The following is a 9,894-nucleotide window of genomic DNA, read 5'->3' as shown; positions in this document are numbered from 1 at the left end:
TATATATCGTAGCCATTGTGAGATTCCAGTATACCGACTGGAGACTTTGAGACAAAGGCCCTTACCACTGAGCTAATGGCACTTCCATGCAATTATGAACGTTGTAAGTCCCTATTAAACATAGACATCATTCGCGAGTGATGGCAGACTCCACAGTAAACCAGAGAAGGTCTGGTAACAGTTGGAAGTCGCAGACGTGACTTGGGTGCGTGTGACAATAGTAACAGTTTAAGAGGTGTGACGGAACGTAGACCTGGTCACCACTCTTGGTGACTGGGAGGAAGGAAGTACAGCAACAGGTACGGTGTGTGAGGTATAGATATGAGCATTGTGAGAGACACTTGAAGGTTACAGAAGGTCAGAGAACATCAGCACCGTAAACTCATACGATTGAGGCGTTGTTCAAGTGAAGTGACTGACCCATTTCTCTAGATAGATGGTTCATGACAGATTATTTTTTTCTGGAAGGCCATAGGCAAGTGTTTCCTCAGAGTACGGTAACTGTGCTGGATGAAGAGGTTATAGAACAGAGACATGACCAGTAGTTAGTGGACAGGGAATTTGGTGGATGTGTGATAAGCACTGACATAGGATTTGTTTCGGTGATAACTCACATTATGAACACGTTAGCTGGAAAGCAGAGATATTCTTTGAGGCTGATGAATGAATGATTTGCAGGAGGTAGGCGCAAGAGGGAAAGAAATATATCATTACCGAAATAGGGATAATAATGATAATGAAATGATTATCATTATCATTACTATAAATCATAGTATCATTACGTAATCGTGAGGTCAACAATCCGGCAGTTTAACATAGTCTCTTGTCTATTGTCAATGACACCAACACGTTTTTCACACAGGATACGAACATGCCTACCACTTTATGTCGTATGTAATAATTCATTGACTGAATTTGAATTGCTCTTAAATGATAGAGTTCCAGCTACGTTATCTTCCTTTTCATTTACAGAAAATATTTCCTCATTTTTTTTTTTCTACTTGTCGTTGACTAAAAGGCTTTCCTCTGTGTGTTCCTACTTGTCCTCACATCATCAGCCCTGCATTCACCATTTGGTTCCCTCCCTCGGTCAGGTACCTGGGTCCACCATGCCCTTGGCCCTGACGCGTGAGGCAGCCCGAAAATTACACCGCGTATCTGGGGAAATAAATTTCGGTGTTGGCAGATAATTCCTCCTATCACGAATGAGCTGGTGGCTTCCCCTGTGGATGTCCTCAGATTCTACAGTATTCAGCGTCCATATTTCATCTTCCCCAGCCACTGTCAACCCAGCACTGACGGACGAAGGTTTGGACATTAGGGAAATTATGGCGAGAATGGAAGGTGGGTTCCTTCACACACGGTGTGGTTTCATGATATCAAAATTCTATTTACATCAGGTGTTATCATCAGTGGACTAGAGTTACAGAGAGGGCTGTGGTGTGTGGCTGGACACATATGGTAGGCAGGGCGCCTTCCGTTCCGCTTGGCCTCTGTGTCATATTCCCAAGTTGATGCTGGGCTGTGTGTTGGTCCAGCCTGATGTTGTCTTGCTCATTATCACCAACAGTTGATCGATAGAAAACAAGACAGAATGAAGTCTAGATTGTCCAGCCTGAATCGAAGCTTTGGGACCGGACGAGTGTTCTGGTGAGGTGAACAACTGGTTTCGAGAATGATGGAGTGATATAGCAGGGATGAAAAACTTGACTGAAGGTGGTTTTTTCGCTCAGTTAAAATACCTTTGGACGAGATATAAACCTCCAGTGAGGAACCATCGTTCCAGTAACTTGTGAAATAAGTAATGGCACAACGAGAACGTGTAAACCAGCAGCATCAATTAGGGGCAGTTAAGTATCATCAACAACCAAGATAGTGGTTGGGTAAAGGCTTCATAAAACAGTAAATGAAACTGCCATTGAACATTGCAGACCTATTGACGTTTACGTTATGGCTCTGACCGCCTGATAATCAGGTGAAAAAGATATTCGAGTCTACGTTAACCACAATATTTGTTCGCATGATCTTACGTAACTGAGTTATGTAGGGGGTTTGACACCCCAGAGAGACGCCATCAGTGTTGACGTTACGTATCTCGTATCTGTCAAGTTATCTATGCATTCCTTTCATAGGTCGTCACGCTTTCCTTACCCAACACTGTCGTAGAACCTTTTTGGTTTCAGTGTTGTGTCTCCTCCTTCTCCGAGGAGGGTGGAGACAGAGAGAGAGAGAGAGAGAGAGAGAGAGAGAGAGAGAGACAGAGAGGAGAGAGAGAGTACCAACACTCACCCAGGTCTGGCAGTGACCCAGGGTGTGGCAGGGGTAACATCACCGCCTCTCCACGTCCACCAGGGGCGACAGCTTGCACCCTCGCTAATTGCTCAACATTATTACATTGCGACGCTTCTCTCAGACTTTCTTTTCTTCCTTCTTTACCACGAGATGATCTTTTCTATCCTTCTCTGTTCCAGCAGACCTCCTCTTCCATCCGCGCGCCTCTCTCTCTCCTTCCATGAATCCCCTCATTCTGGGCTACGCCCGAGGAAGTTTATTCGAAGGTGAAAATGGGAACTGAGTCCAGACGGGCAGGAGAGGTCAATATCCCATAAGGAATCATATCCTCGCCCTCCACGTCCCTGCCCTGCACTGTCGAAACCCGCCACACTGATGGAATTTTCTGGGAATTTCTGCTTCGGGAGAAATGTTTTAAGGTCGTCCTATCTTTCTCTGAGAAAAAGTAGGGAAAAAAAAGGGAAAGATATAGAAAATAGATATATTTTTTCTTAGGTAGATCAATCCATATGACGGGAATATGTATTGACACTGAGTTGCTGATGGTACGTAGATGGTTATGGTTATACGAAGGCGACGTTATGAGACGATGAAAGACCAAGTGTTTATAGTCCATAGTCCAACAGAGTCGTCCCTCGGGGTCGTACTAGTTCACGAAGGGTCAGTGACACTGAAACCGTGGGTCGTGATGGGGGAACTGAGGGAAAGGATCACCACAGACAACCAACCACTGAAACTGTGGGTCGTGATGAGGGAACTGAAGAAAGGATCAACACAGACAACCAACCACTGAGACTGAGAACTAACCACCGAGATTGTGGGTCGTGATGAGGGAACTGAAGAAAGGATCAACACAGACAACCAACCACTGAGACTGAGAGCTAACCACCGAGACTGTGGGTCATGATGAGGGAACTGAGGGAAAGGCGTCACCACAGATAACTAACCACTATAAGACGGAGTTTAGCTTCACTTTGTGACATGATCAGTTTCACGACCAGAAATACTCACTGAGTTTCTCCATAAGAGACGTAGAACTCAAGGAAACAGTGAAGGAGTTGGATGGAATACCCAATATCCTATGGAAGGTCAGGTAGTAGGAAGACATGACCTTAATCTCGCACATTTAGAATTCTCCCATATTAAAACCGACTCAAAACCCACAACAAAGACTTGATAGATTAGTATAGCACCGAATGAAGAATAGCCAAAGACGTGCTAGATTGATATAGCAGTGACATGGAGAATGACCTTGAGATAGATATCATTTTAGTCATCCTCTTATGCAACCTCAGACTGATATAGATCGCTGTGCCAAAAGCGATTATGGAAACAACAGAAGCGTGGCAACAGCTGACATCATGAAACAGGCAACATCACTGTCAACAACGTGGATGGGTCATCTGGCCTCAGCGTCGTCCATAATTTTCCGTGAGCTGTTGTGAAGGTGACACTTAAGACGCTGAACGATCCAGGTGTACGCGTCTGGTTACGTGGCTTCACACGGAGACGTAAAGCTTAAGACACATTTGCCATCATGATGTCCGTCTGGTGGACCGGCAGTGTTGATAGCGAGGGATGTGATGTGTTGTCATCGCCGCATGACAGTGGTGGAGGCGGTGATCCACACAGCAGAGGGAGAGAGAGAGACAGAGAGAGAGAGCGAGAGAGAGAGAGAGAGAGAGAGAGAGAGAGAGAGAGAGAGAGAGAGAGAGAGTGAGAGAGAGATTAAATCTTTGCACTGTTCCTGGTAGTTCTTCTCTGTAGGAGCCTCTGAACCCAGAGGAGTCCAGGCGAGCTAGAATGGAAAAAAAAATAAGAGAGTGCAAACAACAGAATTCATGGAAGTCGTCACACGTACAAGAGGCGTAATTATGAAGAATAAGAAGCGGAAGAAAGAAAGAAAGAAAAAGAAAGCGCCGCTTGAGGAAAAAAAGCAAACAAGACGAGTGAGCGAGAGAAGTCGTGGAGGAGGAGGCGACGACGGCCGCTTGAGGCGCGGGTGAGGAGTGTGAGGGGGAAAACCTCGATGAGGCAGAGCAGGTGAGGTGGAGAGGTGGAAGTGAACATAATGAAGCTAATGATGGACCAGGAAATTACAACTGATACATAGTCTCACACACACACACACACACATACACACACACACACACACACACACACACACACATACACACACACACACTCGGTGTTGACTCGTTGTGGTGCTGCGCACAGCTCTGTGGCCACCGGTACACAGCTCTGTGGCCACCGGTACACAGCTCTGTGGCCACCGGTCCACAGTGCTGTGGCTGGTGTGCGGCCGACCACCTCTGGTGTCCTGGTCGAGCTGTGTGACGGACCTTCCCAGGTGGGCGGAAGCTGGGGTGTTGCGTTGTCCCAGGTGGTGCTTTGGTCTCATGCATATATGCTAGTGTGGTGTGCCAGGCGGTCTCCTCCACGCTTGCTGCTCATGCATCCATGCCGGCAAAGCTCTTCAAGAGGACCCAGTTGGACTGGCCAGTTCCTCTTGATCCTTTTTTCGTCGCTGTCACCACAGGGAAGATGTTGGAAGTATTGCTTTCTTTATCTAACGATTTGACGATGTTACTGTGTCCTATTTGTGTTGTATGGCTCCACATGAGTGTCATTTATTCTGTCTTCGTGTAATAATGTATATTTAAGTTTCTACTTGTTATTTGGTATGATTCTAATGTTTCTGTTTATTCTCTTGTACTTTTCACTGATTTCTGCTGTGAGATGATTAATGTAAAGATGTATGTGACACAGTAGCTAAGATGTGACTATCAGAACCTTGAAGTATATTACCTGCCAAAATGGAATACATAGAGAAAAATATCAATGATACCGCAGACTTCATGCGAGAAAGATGTAGGGAAATATGAAATCCGAGATTTCTGATCTGCATGTTTTAGATGTGCAATCTCATGTCTTAGCACATATATTACAAGGCAAGTGTTTGATCTTGCGTTCAGACCAGTTACAACTGCCTCCCACCATTGACCAGACTTCAGACCATATACAACTCCTGCACCAGAGGAGTTGAAACGTACATTCAAGATGAGTTCTTTGCCTAACAACCACAACCAATAGCCATAAAGTACATGCACTCTACGTAGATTCCTCATCCCGCCGATCCTTCGATTCATGAAGACTAAGAATGCATTCCTTTGGCGAATGCATGGAATATCCTACGTTCCTTAACAGTGGAGACGTACGGTAGAAACCCAGAATTAGAACCTTTAACAAATACGATCTTTATCTCCATCGCCAGTCGACACAAGAGACTCCTCGCCAGCCGACACAAGAGACTCCAGCTTTTTCCGATTTAGTCCAGCCCACACCCCAGTAACCTAGTCGTATGCGGGGAGCGCCTCCCTGTTGTCTGGCATTGCTAATATCATATCTAGCAAAACATGCTACTTTTTTATGCAGAGTTGCCTTGACCCCAGTGATTAGTAAATGGTAGAGTCCAGTGACCGAATTATCTGAGGCAATCTCGCTCAGGAGAGCCACTTTTGACACGGAAAGCTAGCGACTTAACCTCTTGAGTATGACGCTACGACCTTTGAACACGAAGGTGCCTCATTCAGGCATGATTGACCTCACTGTTAAGTTAAAGGCCAGGCAATTACACTCAAGGGTCGCACAGTCGTTGCTCAACGGGTTAATAAGCACTGTCTACGCCCTATCATCCAAGTAGCGTGTCTACGCCCTATCATCCAAGTGGCGTGTCTACGCCTTATCATCCAAGTGGCGTATATGCAGTAACACTTGTCCAGCAGGAGCAACGCCTAACCAATAGCCAGAAGCATCTCCGGAGGTCAGCGGGTGCTGGTTATCTCACTAACCAGGACACACACTAAGGGTACTCAAACAGCTTCATGGCAGCATGAACCCAAATCGTACCCTCGTGATGAGTAAGACCCAATACAACTCATCCATGGGATACAGATTAACAGTGGGTAATTGCCTTCTGGGAAATCTGGTGAGTGGAAAGAACGCATGAGGCTTTATGAGCCACAAATCCCCGACTGGTGATAGTCCCCAGGCTGTGCTGGTAAAGAGGTATGATCGTTGTGACTGAAGGTGGCGCTCACACCACAACCCTGTGTAAGACGAAGGAGGGAAACCCAAGAGCTCCCTCTCTCGCTCTCTCTCGCTCGCAGTGCTGCTCGTTGGCATAACTTCCACACAATACGGGTCTTGGAAATGTAATTGTTTAGTGCTTTCTCGATACCATTGTTGTCCAGTGGAATGGCTTGATCATCAGCGACAAGCAAGGATGGAGATTCGTGAGCATTAAAGTCACGGGAGGAGGGCATTAGGCTCTTACGAAAGGAAACTAACTCCACGGAAATTCCCGGGGTAAATTCAGCCTAAAGATAAATGATATCGGAAAATACTATACGAGTTGTAGATCTTTCGCGTAAACAGTAAATCAGTTTTTGAAATTTTGTTTAGGAACTTTTTTTTCCCATCTCGTGTCTTGTTGACAAATTCTGCCGCACAAAATGCAGTCTAATGTAAGATAAATGTTCTGACAGTTGTAGGAATTGTATGTCGTAGCTAATTGGACTGTGCTCTGTCAGATCTAGGGCTGCGCTTCATTCAGTAGCAGGGACGGGATGGACTCCTTCCAAGCAGGAGGTTCTTTGACGAGACTGTATTCGCTTTCGCCAACGGACGATGATAAGATACAGCCTCATCAAAGGTAGCCTTTTTCACTCGCGGTGTAACCTAAAGCAGGGGGGGAGTCCGGTAACACACACACACACACACACACACACACACACACACAGACACACATCTTTCAATGGCTATTGCGAACAATAATTTTCCACGATTGAATTTTTCAAGTATTTATACCATTTCTTTTTCACCAGTGGTACGCTGTATATAAACTTTCTTCAGTGGTTTTCCCCCTCCACCATCTGACCACTTCTGCAGTCCTTCTTTTCTTCGAATTTTCTTCCAGTTTCTACTCATTTTCTTTCTCTTTCCATCTCCCCAATTTTACATCAGTTAAACTTTGGAGCCAAAGTTTTATTGCCTGGAGTCCCAGACAACGCCGAATCCCGACCGGAAAGTTGGAAAACTATTAATACAATTTTGATCGAGCAACACATAAACGTTCCAACTTTCTCTAACGACTTGGTTCCCGCGTTTCCATTGCAGCAGCAGCAGGACTGTGTGGGGGAACCGTGTCCCGCCCGGAGGACCACGTCTGTTGGCGGAGGAGGGGATAAAGTAGACGGGATCTCCAGCTCTCATGGCCTGGTTATCCTGGGCCCGAAAGAAAGCATCAACCTACCCTGACCCAGTTTTTCTACCATGGGGAGAGCTTCGACCTACCCTGACCCAGTTATTCTAGCCATGGGGAGAGCTCCAACCTACCCTGACCCAGTTATTCTAGCCATAAGGGAGAACAACACCAACCTACCCTGACCCATTCATTGACCCAGAGAGGAGCTCCAACCTACGTAGCCTGACCCGGTCATCTCTGACCCCGATGAGAGCAGTAGCAGCAGCACTCGTTTGGCTCACGATCGAGTAACCTCAGTACCAGACAGTGGATTCAGCAGTTGCCGTCTGGATTATAAGTCCCTCATCTATGGATCAGGGCCCACTGACGCCAGCTTCAGTTAAGCGAAGGTGGATGAAAATCTTGTCTAGCTTAGGACACATCATCCTCAGTGTGGGGACGACAGATGAGCCGTTGGTCTTTTGACCCAATACACAGTTCCTCCGCAGCTCAGGAGGTAATGGAAAAAGAGCTTATATGGTTCAGAATCCGCTAATCTCAGTTAAGAATGATTGATAACAGATCGTCCGGCTCAGGGTGCCCCCCCTTCGCCGTTTACGACTATAAATGATTGTGGAAAGATATCAAGTTGAAGACTAGCCATCCCAGCTTAAGGATAGGATTTGATAGAATGGTCGCAGTCAGGACCCACCATCTTCAGCCATGTATGTAAAACAGTTCAATGTCTTACGCAGGACTCGCTAGCGTGTATAGAAAGTGTCTGAGTCGACTTTGTTTGGTTCGGTTCATCGTCCTCTAACCTGAAATAAAGATGGAAGACTCTATATACCGATGGAGAGTTTATCTGGATCAAAACACACTGGTATACTTCTATGTTAGTGAGACTTAGGGATACTCAGGTATAGATATCCTATGCACAACCAACAGCCATATCAACATGAACGACTCTGTATCATCGAAGACTGGACTCCTTAGAGGACATTTCTGCCATACTCCGGGAGCCACCAGTTAAAACTGGTATGGTTATCTATCCTTTCCCGGCCATCCCATCACAAGGATGTCCTGTGTAACAAGAAGGTGAGATTTTTCACCAGATACCGTTCTTCTCATGATTCGATTCGTGTCTGTCTAATTCTCCCTCTGGTCCTCAAGGAACTTAAATACGTACAGTGGTACTTTCTTCAGTCACTAGTTCATCCTACTCTAGACTCCTTTTTATACTTACGGTCGTCCAGCTGAGGGTCGGGGTTTGCTAGCATTCTGTAGCAGGCCAGGGACTCATAGACCTTCACCCTGTAACTAACACGAGGTTCAGTGACATTCCTCTAAATATTCGGATATTGTGTGTAAAGCTGAATACAGTTAGGGAAGGATGTGTGGGGTGATGCTGGGGGGGGGGGGAATATTGTTACATGGTAAGCAGAATGGGGGAAGGTTCATCAAAATGCAAATCCAATCAAGTTGTGGTGTAATATCATCATCTCTGTTGTATCATCTAATTCATCTAAATTTATGCTGACCATCGGGGCCGAAAGATGTCCATTGTACGAGGGAGAGGACGTCGCCAACTCTTTTCTTCGCTGTAATTTTGAGTGTGTTTACATGAGACGTCACCCACGTCGGTGTAACTTGTTACAGATTAAACACAAACATGGGCACAAAACTCAAGCAAACATAAACATGAACATTCTCACGAGTCAACACGCTCTCTCTCTCTCTCTCTCTCTCTCTCTCTCTCTCTCTCTCTCTCTCTCTCTCTCTCTCTCTCTCTCTCTCTCTCTCTCTCTCACACACACACACACACACACACACAAACACACACACACACACACACACTATCTCTCGACCCTGACGAATGTGCAAATATAACAGGTCATAAAGAATATACATAGACAACCACAACCTCAAACACCGAGGGGAATATAGACACACACACACACACACACACACACACACACACACACGGGGTGAAAGGAACGGGCGTCAGTTCAGCGAAGCCCTGGCGTGTGACCAGCATATTAAGCCTTAGGCTATGGCTATAGTTGGTTGGTTTTTGGTGGACGTTTATGGAAAGAGTAACCTGTAATTAGTGTACCTTATTGGGTGGGTGGTGGTTGGGGGTCATACTTCCCGACGGTGGATGGAATGGATTAACTCTGACCTCAGGAAAGTGTTCACTTTCATCATGGTCCTAGGTGATTTATATTCCCGTTACGGGTCAAGGCAGGTCAAAGTTTGTGACCAGCGACGCACAACTTGCACCTTGCAGTTGACGTACCTGTAGCGAGGGAGAGTAAAACCCGAGTGATTCTGATGTGCACAGGTGGTGGGGAGGG

Source organism: Panulirus ornatus, chromosome 35, assembly GCF_036320965.1.
Source record: "Panulirus ornatus isolate Po-2019 chromosome 35, ASM3632096v1, whole genome shotgun sequence".
Lineage (NCBI taxonomy): Eukaryota > Metazoa > Arthropoda > Malacostraca > Decapoda > Palinuridae > Panulirus > Panulirus ornatus.
Note: the sequence above shows the minus strand (reverse complement) of the source record.